We start from the raw sequence: 20,016 nt of genomic DNA, 5'->3' as shown, positions 1-20,016 counted from the left end.
TGCTCAATTTGTTCAGTATACATCAGCCAATTATCCGTCGTACAATCACCATACCTATCTTTCTGATTTAGCCAGCAATTTCTATTTTTTTATTTATTATTATCATCACCTCTTTGTTTATGAACCTGTGAATTTTGTCCATTTTCTGCCTTTTTTTTTTAAACTCAAATGTCTTTCTCTTCCTTTCCGACTAGAACTGGCAGCCAACCAGGAAAGGCCCCCTTTATTCTCATTTTTTGCTGCCAATTTTCTATCCATACTAGTATCTTTCCAGTAATACCATGGGCTCTTATCTTGTTAAGCAGCCTCGTGTGTGGCACCTTGTCAAAGGCCTTCTGAAAATTCAAATAAACATCATCTGACTCTTCTTTGTCTATCCTTCCTGTTATTTCCTCAGAGAATTCCAACAGATTTGTTGAACAAGATTTCCCTTAAGGAATTCATACTGACTTTGGCCTATTTTGTCATGTGCCTCCAAGTAGCCCGTAGCTTCATCCTTAATAATAGACTCCAACATCTTTCCAACCACTGAACTCAGGCTAACTGACAAAAATTAATTTCATCCACCATTTCTTTTTCTTTTTCCCTCCACATCATTTTCCAGTGGTCTGATATCCATTATCAACTCTTTTTAACTTTTTATACTGTATATCTGAAAAATCTTTCTGTATCTTATTTTACATTATTAGCTTACTTACCTTCAAATGTCTGCCTTTTTCCCCACATCTCATCATTGACTACACTTCAGAAATCAATCATTTGAAGTGATCTGCTTTGGATGTCCTGAGTTTATGAACAATGTTTTCTGCGAAATAGATTTTAGCTTAGAGCATAAGAAAGAAGAGTAGGCCATTCAGCCTTTTTGTGCCTGCTCTGCTTTTCAATAACCTTATGGCTGATCATTGTCCTCTGTGTCATTTTCCTGCACATCTGCCTCCATTATTTTTGATTCCTGACTCCAGAATTGTTAGCTTACTTTAGACAGCAATTTCTCTTCATCACTTTGAGACATAGCTTTTCCACTGCCTCAGTTATATCTTCAAACCTTCTCTCCTATCAGTCTTCAATTTTGAGTCAGCCTCCTTTTGTGTTCCTTTTCTCAGCCTACCTAAAAATATTATCTTCCATTTCACCTTCCTGAACATTGACCCCTTTTGACATAATGAAAGTGTTGCAATTACTGAAAATACTGGAAATACTCAACAGGCCAGGCTGTGTTTGTGGAAAGAGAACAGTGCTGGAAATCTGTTTCTCCTCGCACAGATGTGGCCTGACCTACTGAGCATTTTTTTTTTGCTTTAGAGTTTCAGATTCTGCATTATTTTATTTTTGCCAATGGAAGTGTTGAATTTATACAGTGTAATGCCTCTAATATTCATTCCTGGACATCTCAAAACACTTCAAGGTCAATGAAATACATACTTGATGTATAGTCACTGCTGTAAGCTAAGAAATACAGCAGCCCAACTGTAGCTAGCAAGCTCCCACAGGCTGCAAAATAATAATGAACATATCATCTGTTTTAATGATGCTTGTGGTGAAAGATAGGTACGGGTTAAGATACCAGAGATAATTCATTTGTTCCTTATTGAAATAATGGCATAACATCTTTTATGTCCAAGAGAAAGAACAGATAAGGTCTTGTGTTAACTACACGTCCTAAAATTGAGACATTTCCTTCTCAAATCACAGGATGAATAACCACAGATTGATTTTTAGTTTAAAGATTACATTTTTATGTTGCTTTATCTGCATTTGTATTACTTGTTCCATTTATTTGTTTATCTCTTTATTTATTGTTTTATGTCCAAGGGAACATTACATAGTTGTTCTATTATAATTATTACCTCCTGCAGCAACTTAACATGGGCAATTTTGCAACCCCCTTCACTGGGTTCATCAATTTAATGATTCAATAAAAAAGATTACCATGAAGCAAAAGAACAGGGTGAACTGAATTATGCAAATATATGTCACCTCTTCTCGTGCCAGGCCTCCCATTATTGGGATTTTGGAATTCCATACATTGGAAGACCTGGCTCCAAGTTATTCTTGATTTGTTCATTGAAATGTATGAGAAACTAGATCTTAACCAATACTTCTTCAAGCAAATAACTCTACTGATCTGCTCTACTGCACTGACCCCTGAAAATAAGGGTCATGTTGAAACTCTGGGACGTATGAACCATCTTTCAGTGAAGGCAAGCAGCAATGAGTAAACTCACCATCTTCTTCAATGCACTGCAGACTTTGGTCACATAAATTGAAAGGACTTGAAGACTGATATCTCAAATCTGGCACAAAACATATGGACTACATTGTAACATTGATCTCTGCTCTCCTGTAATTTCAGAATGATAGACCACCCACAGCAGTCATCTCAAAGTACTGGAGGGATACCACAAATACTCTCTCCACAAAATCCTTCAAATTCACTGGCAAGATTAGCAAACCAATATCAGCATCCTCACCCAAGCCGTCTCAAGGACCTAAATAAACCTAGCCCACTTTGTTGGGCAGACCACATAATTTCTATATCATTTATGATGACTGGAATTAAATGTCCAAGGGTATCAAGAAATATGGAAGGATAGGTACGTAAGTATCAAAGTAGGTAGTGCTCTTTATTAAGGATGATATCAGGGTGATAGTAAGAGATGATTTAAAATTCTAAGGAGCAAAATGTTGAATCCATATGGGTGAAGATTAGAATAGTAAAGGGAAAAAAACTACTGATGGGAGTTGTCTATAGGCCACCAAATAATAACATTACAGTGGCATGAGCAATAAACCTACAAATATCTGATGCATGTAAGAATGGATTGGCAGTTGTCCTGGAGAACTATCTACCCTATCATTAAAAGTACCTCACCTGTACGAGCCAGCCTTGGACAACTAAGGAAATAAAGAAAGGAATGAAACCAAAAGGTTGAGCATGCAAAGTCACCAAAAGTAGTTGGAAACTGGAAAATTGGGAAAACTTTAAAAAGCAACAAAAAACCACTAAACAATCAATAAGGAAAGAGAAAGCAAACTAGCACAAAATATAAGAACAGATAGTAGATCTTTTGGGGATTGAATTGAAGAGCAAGGAGGTCATGCTGCAACTATACAGGGTACTGGTGAGGCTGCACCTGGAGTACTGTGTGCAGTTCTGGTCTCCATACTTGAGGAAGGATATACTGGCTTTGGAGGCAGTGCAGAGGAGGTTCACCAGGGATGAACCACGGATAATTCCAGGGAAGAAGGGATTAACCTATGAGGAGAGATTGAGTCGCCTGGGACTATACTCTCTGGAGTTCAGAAGAATGAGAGGGGATTTTATAGAAACATACAAAATTTTGAAAGGGATAGATGAGATAGAAGTGGGAAAGTTGCTTCCATTGTTAGGTGAGACTAGAACTAGGGGACATTTCCTCAAGATTCAGGGGAGAAGATTTAGGACAGAGATGAGGAGAAACTGTTTTTCCCAGAGAGTGGTGAATCTGTGGAATTCTCTGCCCAGGGAAGCGGTTGAGGCTTCTTCACTAAACATATTTAAGATGCAGTTAGATAGATTTTTACATAGTAGGGGAATTAAGGGCTATGGGGAAAAGGCAGGTAGATGGAGCTGAGTTTATGGACAGATCAGCCATGATCTTATTGAATGGTGGGGCAGGCTCGACGGGCTGGGTGGCCTACTCCTGCTCCTATTTCTTATGTTCTTATAATTTTATAAAGTGGAAAAGGATGGCTAAAGTGCAGGCAAATGGAACGTTGGCCTTCATTGCTAGAATTTAAGAGCAGGGAGGTTATGTGCAACTGTACAAGGTACTAGCAAAGCTACATCTACAGTTTTGGTTTTTTAACTTGTGAGAAGATATACTGGTTTTGGAGGCAGTGCAGAGTAGGTTCATCAAGTTGATTCCAGAGGTGAGACTGTACTCAGCAGAATTCTGAGGAATGCAAGGGGGTCTTATAGATACATTAATAGATAAAAGGGATAGAATCAAGAAAGCTGTTTCCACTGGTAGGTGGGACTAGAAATAAAGGACATAGCCTCTAGATTCTGGGGAGTAAAGTAGAAAGATAATGAAGGAGAAAGTATTTTCCCTGAGAGTAGTGAATCTGTGGAATTCTCTGCCCAGGGAAGCAGTAGAGGCTTCCTCAGTAAATACATTCAAAACACAGTGAGATAGACTTTTGCATAGTGGAGGAATTAAGGTTCACAATGAAAATGCAGCTAAATGAAGCTGAGTCCACGGTTAGATCAGCCATGATCTTATTGAATGGCAGAACAGGTTCAATAGGCCCGATGCCTGACTCCTGCTTCTACTTCTTAAGTTCTTATATTCATCTGCATTCTCTCTCCACTTAGATGACAATCAACCTTTTGGTTCCTAGATTGAAGTGTATGGTCTCATACTCCTCCACCTTAAATGCTATTTGGCTAGGTTTTTAAAAATGCAAACATGAGGAAATCTGCAGATGCTGGAATTTCAAGCCTAAAAGTTGCTGGTGAACGCAGCAGGCCAGTCAGCATCTCTAGGAAGAGGTACAGTCGACGTTTCGGGCCGAGACCTTTCATCAGGACTAACTGAAAAAAGAGCTAGTAAGAGATTTGAAAGTGGGAGGGGGAGGGGGAGATCCGAAATGATAGGAGAAGACAGGAGGGGGAGGGATGGAGCCAAGAGCTGGACAGTTGATTGGCAAAAGGGATATGAGAGGATCATGGGAAAGGAGGCCTAGGGAGAAAGAAAGGGGGAGGGGGGAAGCCCAGAGGATGGGCAATAACGGATGGGGTACGAGGGGGAGGTGGGGCATTAACGGAAGTTAGAGAAGTCAATGTTCATGCAAAGACCTGTCTTCTCCTATCATTTTGGATCTCCCCTGCTCCCTCTCACTTTCAAATCTCTTACTAGCTCTTCTTTCAGTTAGTCCTGATGAAGGGTCTCGGCCCGAAACGTCGACTGTACCTCTTCTTATAGATGCTGCCTGGCCTGCTGCATTCACCAGCAACTTTTATGTGTGTTGGCTGGGTTTTGCCCACTTAGTCTGTCTGGATCCCAAAGCAGGATCGCAATGCCCTCATCACAACATGCCCTGCCACCCATTTTCATGTCATAGGTGTACCTTAATTTGAATACCTTATACTTCATGTCCTCCTCCAGGTCATTAATGTAAACAGTAAACAGAGGGCTAGGAACTAACTCCTGGGCTATTCCACTCGTTACATCTCCCCAGCCCAAAAACAATCCAGTTACCCTAACTCCTTGTTTTTCATTCTATGCTAACACACCTCCTCCAATACCTTGAGTTCCTATTGTGTGCATCAATAAGCGTAACATTCAGATAAATATATTTTATGATTATAGATATACCCATTTATCTGTGCATTCATGTTTTATCTTTCTCTAGACTGAAACGGAGTAAAAAGAAAAACAGATGCAAATCAGGATTATTCAGTATTTTACAATTCCTTTCAGTTAGTTGAAACAAGTACTTCAATTTTGGATTACAACTAAAATAAAAGTGATAGTTTTCAGCATAGCAATTTTCATTGTTCGTGGGTGGCCAGATAGTGTAAACCTAGAACGATTACATTCTCGCACTTCAAAGAAGAACACAGAAATACTATATACAATCCTATAGTGAACTTACGATGGGCCATATCACTCTGAACCCAGCCTGTCATTCACAATCACCACCTGAGGACCAACGTGCCACAGATACAGAGGGTAAATCTCAATGATCTTAACACTGTGAAGTCAAGCTGCAAGATCAAAGCAGCAACCAGGCGTCAGCTAATGGCTGCAAATGCACCACCCCAATCCGTCCTAACAGGCGTTGTAGATCTATCCAACTGAAGTTGCAGTTGAAATACATAAATTTATTTTTGATTTTTAAACTTTAATTCAAACAGAGATAATTAAGAACATTGAACTAAAGTAAAATAATTTAAGAAGTTTACCTTTCCCTGTTCCTCCTAATCCACAGTGTTGCAAAGTGAACAAAGTCACCAGAGAGACCCTGAAGCTGGTGGATACAGAAGTCTTTTATTCAACAAAATGAGACACTCTCAGAGGAAAAGGCCTATTCAACCCAGTATTACATGGCATTTTACATGTGAAAGATCAAAGGTAACATCAGGACACTCGGTAATTATAATGTATCTACAATGCTTCCTTTGACTTACATATAATTTTCACACCTCCTTCTTTGCACCCACATTCCAGACACCCAAAATGACCGTTAGTCAGTATTGCCCAGTCTGCATTAACTGGTGTCCACAGCTCCAGGAAACTATTGACCAGGGCTACATTTTAAATTTGATCTACAATCCATGTTCAGGTCTCAAGATCAGTTGCTGAAGTTACTATTTGCTATATACCCTAACTCCAGAATATGCCCCGACACGTAGGACGATAATGGCTCATTAAAATCAATGCTGGTCTTGAGTTGTCAACATACTGCAAAACTAGGCGTTATTGTTGGTCTCTACTTGAAGTCCATTCCACACATATGCATAGCCACACATGTATTACCATCTACCTCTCAGAATAGTTTGGACTTCTCCATTCCAGTGCATGTGCACATTAGTTGACTGCTTTTAACAGATGAGTGCTGGTCTGCCCAATCAGAACAATCAAACAGGTCTCTTTCAATAAAAGCAACTTCCTTTGACAAGTTTTATATAAAATAAATAAAATTTGCTTTACCCAATTTCCCTCAGGATCAATAAAGTATGACTATGACTAAACTGTATAACATCAATCATTTGATTTAATTTACATATATATGCAAAAACCACCTGGATTATTTAACACAAAAGATTCTGCAGATGCTGGAAATCCACAGTAACACACAGAAAATGCTGGAAGAACTCAGCGAGGTGAGGCAGCATCTATGGAAAGGAATAAAGAGTCTGCGTTTGGAGGAACCCCGATACAGGATCTCAGCCTGAAATATTGACTCTTTATGCCTTTTCATAGATGCTGCCTGATCTGCTGAATTCATCCAGCACTTTGTGCGTGTAACTCCACATTATTTAAAACCTTTTATGAGGAAATATTGGTTATTTCAAAATACCATAAATACTAACACAAGGCTTGCTTGCTTAAACATATTATTATTGAAAAACTGAACTACATTCTTTCAGGAAATACTTCAGTATAGGGCAAAAGTTTAAATGATATTTCTTCAATGTGAGTAATCCCATGGAAGTGCAGCATCACTTTAAAAGAAAGCCAAGTATTAAAAACGAAGCCCTAAAACCCGCATTAACAGTGGTAAAATCCTGATTCCACTGGGAAAAATGCCACAGCCACATACAATGAGAACACTTGAATAATCCTTGATATTTCATGCTATACAAGTGAACATTACTTCAAACAGGAATAATAAGTGATTTCTAAATGTACTATTTTACCTAAAAGCATCTATGGAAAGGAATAAACGAATAAAGAGTCAGCATTCTGAGGGACTCTGATTAAAGGTGTTTATGAATACACTTATAACATTTTGTATTTAAACAAAATTTAATTCACCTGGAACTGAAGCCAGGTGACTGGCACTGTAATAGAGTTAAGCTAACTGCTATGCTACTGTGTTGTCAAAGTGATTGGGATAATAAAACCCTACATTCTGCACAGCTTCATACTGAATGGTCTAAGAATTAACAAAATAATTTTCAACAAGTACACCATTCACTCAAATTTACTCCACGTACAACCAGCTGCATTTACACACATACAAAATGCAATGGTCAGAATCAGAAATCAAGTTTACTATCACCACCACATCATAAAATTTGTTGTTTGTGTGGCAGCACTACAGTGCAAAACATAATAACAGAAACTATGAACTACACTATGTATATACGAGTTAAATAAGCAGTGCAAAACAAAGATAGTGAGCTAGTGTTCATGGGTTCAATTCAATGTCCATTCAAAAATCTGACGGCAGAGGGGAAGAAGTTATTCCTGAAAGGATGAGTGTGTGAATTCAGACACCCAATGGTAGCAATGAGAATAGGACATATCCTGGGTGATGAGGGTCTTTAATGATGGATGCTGACTTTTTGGGGCATCACTCCTTGAAGATGCCCTGGATGCTAAGGAGGCTAGTGCCCACAACGCAGCTGACTGAGTTCACAATTCTCTGCAGCTTCTTTCAATCCTGCGCAGTAGCCCCATCATCGCCACCACCCCATACCAGATGGATGTGCAGCCAGTTAGCATGCTCTTCACGGTTCATACGTATAAATTTGCAAGTGTGTTTGTTGACATACAAAATCTTCTCAAACTCCCAATGAAATATAGCTGCTGTCATGCCTTCTTTGTAACTGCATCGATATGTTGGACCCAGGAGACATCCTCACAGATGTTGACACCCAGGAACTTGAAACTGCTTACTCTTTCCTCTTCTCATGCTGCAATGAGGACTGGTGTATGCTCTCTTGTCTTACCCTTTCTGGCCCACAATCAGTTCTTTGGTCTTAATGATGTTGAGTGAAGGTCGTGCTGTGACACCACTCAACTAGCTGACCGATCTTGCTCCTGAATGCCCTCTTGTCACCATCTGAAGTTCTACCAATGAAAGTTATGTTGTCACCAAGTTTGTAGATGGAATTTGAGCTATGCCTAGCCACACAGTCATGGGTGTAGATAGAGTAGAACAGAGGGCTAAGCACACATCCTTGAGGTGTGCCTTTACTGTTTGCCAACAAAGTAGCAATGTTATTTCTGATCCGCACAGACTGTGGTCTTCCATTGAGGACATGGAGGATCCAGTTGCAGAGGGAGGTACAAAGGCCCAGGTTCTAGAGCTTCTCAATCAGAACTGTAGGAATGATTGTGTCAGACGCTGAGCTGTAGTCATCTTGACATAAGTATTAGTATTGTCCAATTGATCCAAGGCTGCGTGAAGAGCCAATGAGATTGCATCTGCTGTAGACCTTTGTGGCAGTAGGCAAATTGCAGAGGATCCAGGTACTTGCTAAGACAGGGGTTGACTCCCACCGTAACCAACCTCTCAAAGCACTTCATCACCTAGATGTGTGTGCTGCTGGACAATAATTATTAAGGCCGCTCCCCCTTCTCTTCTTGGATACTGATATGATTTTTGCCTTTCTGCTATTCACCTTGAGAATGTCTCAACCTGAATAATAGAAGTATTATCAAACAAATCAGATTAAATTTTACACCGATTTGCAGAAAAAATTAGCCAGGAAGCTAGGCTTTTAAGAAACATCTTAGAGAATGATAGACAGATGGGAAGATGATGAGGAATAAATATACAGAGGAATATAGGGGTGGGTGGGTGTGTGTGTGTGTGTGTGTGTGTGTGTGTGTGTACGCGCGTGTTCAGGATGCTTACTTAGATATGACTTGTGTTCATGAAGGCATTTAGACAATCCTGTTTAATATTTAATTTCCACCCAGAAACAAAAACAGATGGATCCCTTCAACATGTTTGCAGTTTACCAGAAAACGTTAACAATTAAGTAAAGGATAGCAGATGCCTGAAGTCACATAGCTATGAACTGTAAATTCATACTTCACTCTAGATCATGTCTAGAGGCATATTAGAGTGGGTGAGAAAATGATTCACAACTTCAAATTAACTGTCTGAGTTTCAGTTTCACGTATGGTTCATAGCACCAAAAAAGAATATCCATCACACATTTGAACTAGAATATTTGGCAGATTAAGTCAGATAAATGCAGGCATCTTTTTATGTCTGATATTGTCAGGATTATATAAAACGATCAATTTCTTAGCTTCAGCTTTAAACTTCATTACCTGTAATAATCATGATGAACAGCCAATAAATGAGAAATTTAAGCAATGTTAATGATTGGATTTCTAACTTTAAATATGCGCAGCATCTTTAATAGTTAAACACTCGCAAATAAATCATATCTAAGTTCTTAAATTTTACAGGGGTCATTTATTATATAGAGGATATGGGAATAATCCAAATACTAGGAACAGTTATAAACATTATGCTCTGCATAAAATAAGCTAGAATCATATGCAAAATCTTATAACAAAGAGTCTCCACATTAGGGTTTTTATTTTCTTTGAGCAAGCTCCCCTCTAAAATTTCATTGGCCTAAGCACCAAATCGGTTCTTTGTAAACATTGTTCTAAGTATACGATTCCACCAAATACTTGCAGTGATAAAATATAACAGAAGTAACATATTTAACCACTGGTGCTAAAACACTCAAGACTCTTGTCACCAAACAGTCAAACCTCCGTACTTTCCACTGTAAACATTTCCAATCTTAAATTAAAACAATATGTTTTTTGTTGCCTACAGGATGAATAAGCCAATTTTAGTCTTTAGTTGTAACATTTAACATCTGTGTTTCATGGCAGTCTAGGCAGAGACTGATAGGTTGATCAGGAGGATAATGGTTGCTATCTGGATTTGGGAAGCTGAACTCTGAAGACAACAGAATCCTTTTCTAGTCTTAGAACACTTTAAGTTTGCCAAAAGGATTAAGTGTTTTACTCTATAAATATTTGAATTTTGGGATTCTACCACAAAAATTCATGACTTATTTTTCTCATATTTGTAAATTTCAGATGAGGAGGGCCAAATATGAAACATTCAAAAACTGAAGAGTTTTCTATTGGCCCACAGAAAGTCAGGAACACACACGTCTGACTTCTTGAAAATTGGACACTTGGCTTTACAAACCAGAAAATGCAGAAAACACTGGGCTAAAATAGTACTAAGGAGAATAACAAGACATACTTCCAATAAAAATGAAAAGAAAGTATGGAATACTGTTCTCTAAGGAGAACAATGATATTGTTCAGCAGGTTGGTTGCATCAGGGAGTGGGAGAAGTGAGAGTAGATCCAGCCATTCACCTGGATATGGAATGAATGGAAATGTACCCAATTGTGAATGATTTTTATTCAGGCATCTTCTCCCTTCCTTTTCAGTTCCAAAGAAGGGGCTCAGCCTGAAACATCGACTGTTTACTCTTTTCCATCGATTTTGGTGAGTCTGTACTGCCATATGTTACAGATGAAGTATTTATATGTGAACAAAGTAAAAGCCTTGAAGAAACATTTTAATCTAACACCATCAGAGATAACAAAGCCACAAATTTGGCACGTCAGTAGGAACCATCCCAATTCCACACTAACCTCTCTGTCTTTAATCTCCTGCATTGCTTCAATAATATAAGCATGAAAAACAGCACCTCATCGGCAATCTGGGTACATGGCAGGGCTTGGGACTTGATCCTGAACTCAGCCACCACCTTTATTTTGTGTCCACATTTGTTACCTTTGCAACTGTTGTTGGCACCTATCACAGATAGTTTCCCCATTCTCTCTAGCCTTCATTCTCCCTGCACCTTAAATTACAGTTGTCGTCTCGCTTTGCTGGCTCTAACAAAAGATCAACTCTTTCTTTCTCACAGATACTGCCCGAGCTGCTGATTTCCAGCAGTTTCTATTTTATTTCAGATTTCCAAGATCTGTGGCATTTCCCACCAGGAACCAGAGTTTTAATTAGTAAATACATTCAGCGGCCAATTTATTGGATACAACTATACACCTCCTCATTATTGCAATTATCTAATTAGCCAATCACGTGGCAGCAACTCAATGCATAAAAGCACGCAGGCGTGGTCAAGAGATTCAGTGGTGAGATTTGAGCTACAATCACAGGAAGTAGTTAAGCTGAATGGGGTTGGAGCAAAGGACTGAACCTGCTGTTGGAGTTTTCTCTCAGGCAGAGAGTGGGGGGGGGGTAAGAGATGGCAAGAAATAACAAAAAGGCAGATAGTGAACGGGAGGTGGTATTGGGTGATAGCTGTTGTATGGAGGGTGACTGACAGGTTTCTGAGGATTGTAGTGGCTTACAGGGTCATTGAAAATACAGCACAGAAATATGCCCTTCAGCCCATCTAGTCTGTACCGAACCATTTAACCTCCCTCGTACCATTGATCCGCACCTGGACCAGAGCCCATCATACCCCTGCCATCCATGTACCTATCCAAACTTCTCTTGAAATAGAGCTTGCGGGCACCACTTGTGCTGTCATCTCGTTCCACATTCTCACAACCCTCTGAGCGAAGAAATTTCCCCTCAAGTTCCCCTTAAAGTTTTCACTTTTCACCTTTAACCAATGACCTCTATTTGTAGTCCTGCAGTGGAAAAAGCAAATTTGCATTTACCTTATATATACCCCTCATAATTCAGTATACATCTATCAAATCTCCCCTCAATCTTCTGTGTACCAAGGAATAAATTCCCAATATATTCAATCTTTCCTTATAGATCAGGTCCAATCGCAGCAAAATCCTTATAAATTTTCTCTGTACCCTTTCAACCTTCTTTTCTATTTCATCTTTTCTGTCGGTAGTTGACTAAAATTGCACACAATACTCCAAATTAGGCTTCAGCGACATCTTATACAACTTCAATATAACATCCCTTCTCCTTATCATCCAGTGATAAAGGCAGAAGACAAGCTTTAAATTAACGAAGGATGGAAGAGTTTATGGTTTTGTTGAGTTTTGAATACGGACCTGTTTCTGATTTCTGATTTTTCCAATCAGACTAAGGATTGCAAAAAGCAATAGGAGATATTATGGGTGCAACACCTTTATAGCTAGTGCACTCGTAGTATTTTGTAAAGATGGTGAGCAGTGTGAGAAAGCTTTGGGATTAAAAGCTGTGGGAGGAAGAAAGGTAACACCAAGATATTAGATAGAATGACAGTGGCTTTGGGGAGTAATCTCTGGAGTGCCTCTAGTTGTACCTATAGACCAAGTTAAAAATAATTTAGTTGTGGAGTAGTTGTGAATGCTAAACTTTTAGAAGGGTTTCATGGTCGAGTTAGCTTATTGGTGTTGGTTAAATTTGATAGAAAATAAGTTGCCAGATAGGGTTAATTCAGGTTATGAGTTATATGGTTTGAGTCTATGTGTCATCCCATTCTGATATGTTTTCAATGCCAGAAGTCTGGTAATGTAGCAGCTGTGTGTAAGGATAAAATGTGATGTGGTGGATGTGTTGCAGAACATAATTACGGCAATTGTGAAAAAGGTGATAGGCTAAACTGTAACAACAGTGGAGGAGAACATAGCTCTGCTTATGCAGGGTGTCCTTTATATAAGTAAGCTGCAGCCTGTTCAGGTGGAAATGTGCATGTCATATGCAGAGGTTCCACAGGAAGTACAGGAGGCAGTGTCAATAAGACCTATTAATACCTGGACTACAGATATTCTAACGTGTGAGTGAAGTGCATAATTATACAAGAAAGGATTCAATGATTGTTGACAAACTGAAGTTTGTCACTTTCATGGCATTGTGGTAAATTGCACAGCATAAACTAAAAGTGGGACAGAAAAATTAAAATTATATTAAAAGCTGCAGAAGAACATCCGGAGGTAAAAGATTTAACTGTAGAGGTTATGAATGATGTCTTACAAGGAGGAGTAAATAATGTTCAAACTTCAAAAGAGGGTTGTTAATGTTTTTTTCTAATATTACAATTGATGGCTAAAAGCCTGTTAGCTAATGGTCAAGAGTTTAAGAAATGTATTGAAGATTTACCAAATAAACCTGATGTTATGTGTGTATACGAATCCTGGCTGAAATCTTGTCTAAGTTTTAAGATACAGAGTTATATTAATATAAAACACGATTAGAAAATGGGTGATGGAGGAGGAGAGACTACCTTCATTAAAAATGGGATAGCACACAGAGTTTTGGAGATTGGGGTTGTTTATGAGTCAATTGTGGTTGAAATTTGGGGAAGGAATAGTAAAATACAGATAATTTTTATAACCCTTGAGAAAGGTTAACAGTTGATATATTGGAAAGTGGGTGGAAATGGGTAAAATTAGGCTATATGGTGTGGGGATTTTAATGCTCATTGGTGTGAGGTTGCAGTAACACAAATATGAAGAAAAGTTTTTGGTGTGTTTGAATGATGGTAGGAGTACAAGGACAAATCTAATTAACAACACTGTTTCTGCTATAGACCTTACGCTGGCATCTGAGGATACACTTTGCAAGTGTGTGTAACTGGTAAGTGTATAATGATACAACAGTGGAGGGTGGTCATTTCCCTCTTACCTGTACAATGGGAATAAAAGTGCATCAGAGAAAAGGTTCTCATATCCCCAGGTAGAATTTTAAAAAGGCAAATTGGGATATATTTGATGATTTATGTGAAAATAGATTTTCTGATCATTTGGTTTTGGAGGATATGCAAAAAAACAACATCCAGAGACTGGCAGTTCTGTGGGAAAAAATGCCTTGTTAATAAGAGAGGTCAGAGGAGAATGACCAGACTGGTTCAAGCTGACAGGAAAACAACAGTAACTCAAGTAACTATGTGTTTCAACAGTGATCTGCAGAAGAACATCTCTGAACCCACAACACAGTGTACCTTTAAGTGGATGGGCTACGGCAGCAGAAGACCATGAACATACACTCAGTGGCCATTTTATTAGATGCAGAGGTACCTAATAAAGTGGCCACTATGTGTATATCAATGATATGAATTGAAATGTAGATGGGTGGATTAGTGAATTTGTGAATGACACCAAGATTGGCGAAGTTGTGGACAGTGAATAGGACTATCATAGGATCCAGTGGGATATAGAACAGTTACAGATATGGGCAGGGAAGTGACAGATGAAGTTCAATGAAGACATGTGAGGTGCTGGACATTATGAGGTTAAATGAATGGAGAAAGTATACAGTTAATAATAGACCCCTTAATAGCATTGAGGTATAGAGGGATCTTGGGTTCCAGATCCATTGTTCACGGAAAGTGCCTAACCAAGTGGATTAGGTGATAAAAAAGATGTATGGCATGCTTGCCTTCATTGGTAGTGAGTGCTGAATATAAGTGTAAGGAAGTCATGTTGCAGCAATATAAAACTAGACAGATGGCAGCATTTTTGGTCTCCCCATTATAGGAAGGATGTGGGGACAGTGGAAAGGATGTAGGAGAGGTTTACCAGGATGCTTCCAGGATTAGAGGATATGAGCTACAAGGAAAGATTGGACAAGCTTGGGTTGTTCTCCCTAGCACATCAGAGGCTAAGGGGAGACTTTATATATGTTTTTTTTAATTATAAGAGGCATTGATTTCCCCTCAAGCCATGGTTTGAGGTTAGAGGGAGAAAGTTTAAAGGTGTTGTGAGGGGCAAGTATACTTTTATGCAGCTGGTGATAGGTTCCTAAAATAGGTTACCGGGGTAATTGTGGAATTAGGCAGTTTGGTGGAACTTACGAGTCTGTTGGGTAGACCCATGAAGGGAATGGAGCAATATGGATGATGCACAGGAAGAGGACATTTAGCATAAATTGACATCAAGACTAGCAGAACATCATGGGTCAAATGGCTTGTCCAGTGCTGTACTGTTCTATGTTCTAGGTAACTGCAAGAAACTTGATTTCTCACTCTGTATCAATCATCCACCCATTGTATTACCTCGATGTTTTATTTTTCCTTTTCCTTTTCTCTCTGAGTGGTGGATACACCCAGCCCAACCTTCCAGACTCATGCTTTGCATTTTGTAACTCCCACACTCTTTTGCACAATTTTTTGTCTGTTCTCACTCCATAATTACTCCCATTCACTGACAAAATGATCTATTATTTATCACTAGTCAATTCAATTGACACCCCCCACACCCTTCCCGCAGTGTTACAAACTTTTTTGTTGCCTTTAAGTTCTGATGAAGTGTCTCTGACCTGAAACGTAGACTCTGTTTCTCTTTCAACAGATGTGACCTGACCCATTGAGTATTTCTAGCATTTTCTGTTTAATATGGCAATAGGATTAGAAATCTCTGGTAGTAGCAGAAAGTGATAAGAACTTAGACCACAACTTGTTCTGCACAATGTAAAATTAAACATTTTAAAAATGGATGTAATAATTTGTGGACACAAGAAACTGCAGATGGTGGAATTTGGAGCAACACACAAAGCTGGAGGGACTCAGCAGGTCTGGAAGTATTTGTGGAAGGAAATAGACAACGGACCCAATTTAGATGAGGAGTCTCAATCTGAAATGTTGACCGTCCAGTTCCGTCCATAGATGCTGCCTATCCAGCTGAGTTTCATGTGTTGCTGTAATAATTTGTAACCTGAATGAACAGACATTAACTGTTAAGCTTTACACATTCAAATCAGTTTGTGCTGGAGCTTTTTGTTAAAATCCTGTACACTGCTTCCAGTGATAAACTGACAAGTAGAATCTACAATGGAGCCTGTTGTGCTATTCAGTATAACATCACCAGTGAAGACCAAGGATATCACAGAACGCTGAAACATTTTGGGAAATGGCAACAATTCTCTTTGTCATTTGTCCACACATGCTAAGAAGTTCAGGATGTCCAAAGCAGGATTCTAGAATTGCTTGTTTGCTATTTTCCCAACTGTGTTCCACTGCTACATACTTTATGGCGTCACACACTAAAGTGTACACTTCCAACAATCCCTAGCATTTACCATAAGCCTGACAAAACAATAGTGGGTACATTTTGTTCACTGGAGCTTTGATAGTTTACATTTTTTGAATTAATTTCATGCGTTTAAACTTGTTTAATTGTTTTTGAGTTAATTACTTGTGAAGCTGTAATGAATTTCAATTGTTTCTTTCATTTTTAGTAGATTTGATTGACCTCTATTTTCTCCGTGAATTTAATCCACCTACGCAGTCATTTGACTGGGATTGCTGCCAGCAATTTCTAGGGAAAAATAGTTGTGAAAATATCTGAACATTCCAGTACACTGTTCAATTGGTGCATTATCTCAACACTATCGTTCTGGTTTGAGTTTTAATGCCTTTAACTTTTCAAATATTTGCCAATTTTCCTCTCTCTATGTCATAACTTTTATTTCCCTTTATGTTTTTCCAACCTCCCTGTTAAAACACTTAGAGCTATGTTTGCATCTTCTCTTGTTATTCCAGGACTAAATGTTATTTCCACTACAGATTTATTGTTGCAATATCCTCAATATTATCCTCTATTTTCATTATAATCAGTCTTCAATTCTAATTTATACAACCACAATAAAACAAGCAATATCCAAAGATTTCTTAATCAGGAGCTCATCACAAATCACTAGAGTATTAATCTGTTAATTTTTAAAAGTCAATTGAAGTATAATGTCCAACAGAGCACATGTGAAACTCATGCAGTACAGTATTTATTAATTTGAATGGTTTATATGTTTCACTATCTTATTACTTTAATTAAAATGATTCTTTATAATATTAACAATATTTACTTAATAATAGTAATCTTTGACTTGACTTCTTTGAAAATATAGATCACTTATTAGACGTTGAAAGAGCTGGTGTGAAATTTCGGCATTTCATTTAGTTTCACTAAATGTTTTCTCTGGACATTTCACGTGCCAAAGAGTTTTGCAGTGGACAAGATGGGATCTAATGATGAAGCATCTTTATGTTAAGACAAGACACTATCTTGTTAAATGAATTTATGAGTGCATCAGGAAACTATCACCCTGGAGGATCATTAGGATATTAAAATTGCTCATTTAAAAGGCTAATCATCATATAGTAGCCAAAGGATGAAAATATCCTCTCCAGATGACAGACACTTATAGGGAAATAAACTAGTAGTGGCAGAGGATTTTGACTACTACTTAAAAGTGACACCATAATCATTATTTATTTGAATTGAAGTTTTGAAGATGACTTTTGGAACACATCAGAGTCTACCTGGAACATCTCTCAAGAAGTCACCAATGCAGTACCGACAAATACTCAGGGAATTTCCAGAGTGCTGCAGTGATAAAAGAATAAGAGCTCCCGGGGGATGCATACTATGTAGGGAGGGGCGATGAGCCTGAGTAAGGCAGCAAAGGCTGCAACTGCAAAGATGGGTAGGAGGTACAGCTCAGTGAGATTAACTCCTTCCTCAAATAGTGACATAGCATTCCTCCATTTCCAAGCCTCTTCCACCCAGATTTCTGGTGCCATTTCTAAGCCTCTCTGTGTCTTGTCACCCGGTGCATGAGCTATAGTGAGTTATGCCATTATGTGGCAAGCACATTCGGTGAATGTGGGTGAGCACTCACTGTTGAGAGATAAGTTTGTGGGTTTCTTATTTGGTATCTTAGTGCAAGATCAAATTACTAGAATAGTCTAGAACCCACCTGTATCTGTTAATCATGTGAGTGAAAGAATAGAAAAGTACACCAGTTTCTTAATGATATCAATAGAATAAACAATTAGCCAATCATAATCAAGTGTCGTGCCTAGTTTGAGCTTTGACTGCCATGACCCACACACTCCTGTTTCGGGTCAAGTGGATCGTATTCATTTCCAGTTCTCTGGCTGCTGTCTCCATTATCATTTGTCTTTGTCTTGCTCTTGCTTTCTTCCCTTCAATCTTTCCCATAATCAACGTGCATTCTAACTCCTCTTTCCTAATCACATGTCCAGTGAAATTACGTTGCCTTTTCATGATCTAATAATTATTTCTCTTTTTGTGTTTGTTCTGTTCATGACATCCTCCTTAGATATTCGTTTTGTCCATGATATTCTTTGCATCCTCCTCAAAAACCACATCTCTGCTGCTTCAATTTGTTTCCTCATATTACTAGATATTGTCCGACATTCTGAGCCATATAACGTAACTGGCTAAACGTAACATTTCAGTACTCTGAGGCGGGTTGTCATGCCTAGTTTAGTGTTAGTCAGTGTACTCCTCATTCTCGTAAAGGTGTCTTTTGCCATCCCTATTCTTCTTTTGATGTCCATGTCACATCTGCCATGTGATATCACCCAGCTTCCTAAGTAGCAAAAGTTCTGTACTTGTTTTACATCTTCCCTGTTTATTCTCAGCCTGCAGATAGGATTCTCCTTCTTCTTGGATATCACCATACATTCTGTCTTTTTACAATTGACAGATAGACCCATTTTTGCACTTTCTTCAACAACATTAGGCAATACACACAGCTGTGTACATACATCTACTGATGCTTCTGAACACATCCTCAGTGATGTTCCTGGAATCATCGGGTGTTTCAGTTCTTTCAACATCATACTACCTCCTCCAGGTGACCCAGCCGGGGCTGATCAGACCCCAGCTTGTGTCCAGATGGCTAGCTACTTATCACTCCAAGGCTCCCCTCTTTTGAGCCACAGCCACCTTGAGGCCCTCTCCGCCACATCGGTGGTACTGCAGATGGCTCTCCTCTTCCTCTCTCCCTCGATGCCCAAAATGCTGAAGGCTCTAACTAAAGAACATGCTACGAATCCCCTACAACCAACCTCCACTGGGAGACACCTCGCTCTCCATCCAGCCTGCTGACAGTTGCTGACCAGTCCTGCGTACTTGGAGAGCTTCCTTTCAAAATGCTGAAATAACTCAGCAGGTAAAGGTTACATAAAATTGTGACATATCAAATTCAATGTAGGAAATATGAAGTCATGCTTTTTAACCCAAAGTGGATAGATGGAAATGTTCCCTAAATGATGACAAGCTAGAAGCAATGAAAGAACCATATATAATCCAGAGATTCGTTTTCATGTGGGAATTCACAGCAAATATAATCACACTAGAATCAGTGGAAGACTCCCGCCCCCAATAGGACAGACAACCAAATATTGCAAAGAACTACACCTACAAAACGAGAGAAAAAAATACAAATAATAAGTAAATAAGAAATAAATGTCAAGAACATGAGATAGATAGCTAGATACATACTTGTATTGATCCCAAAGGAAATTACAATCTCACAGTAGCATTACAAGTGCACAGATATACAAATATTAGAAGAGTTCTTGAAAGTGAGTTCATAGGATGTGTGGAACAGTTCAGTGTTGGGGCGAGTGAAGTTTTCCTCTCTGGTTCAAGAATCTAATGGCTGAGGGGTAACCTGAACCTGGTGCTGTTGGGTCCTGAGGCTTCTATAATCTCTTCCTGATGGCAGAACTGAGAAGAGAGCATGATTGGATGATGGGGGCCTTGATGATGGATGCTGCTTTCCTGTGACAGCACTCCAT

The sequence above is a fragment of the Mobula hypostoma genome, chromosome 8 (assembly GCF_963921235.1).
Source record: "Mobula hypostoma chromosome 8, sMobHyp1.1, whole genome shotgun sequence".
In the NCBI taxonomy this organism is placed as follows: Eukaryota; Metazoa; Chordata; class Chondrichthyes; order Myliobatiformes; family Myliobatidae; genus Mobula; species Mobula hypostoma.
The sequence above is the reverse complement of the archived record's forward strand: the minus strand, read 5'-3'. Positions refer to the sequence as shown.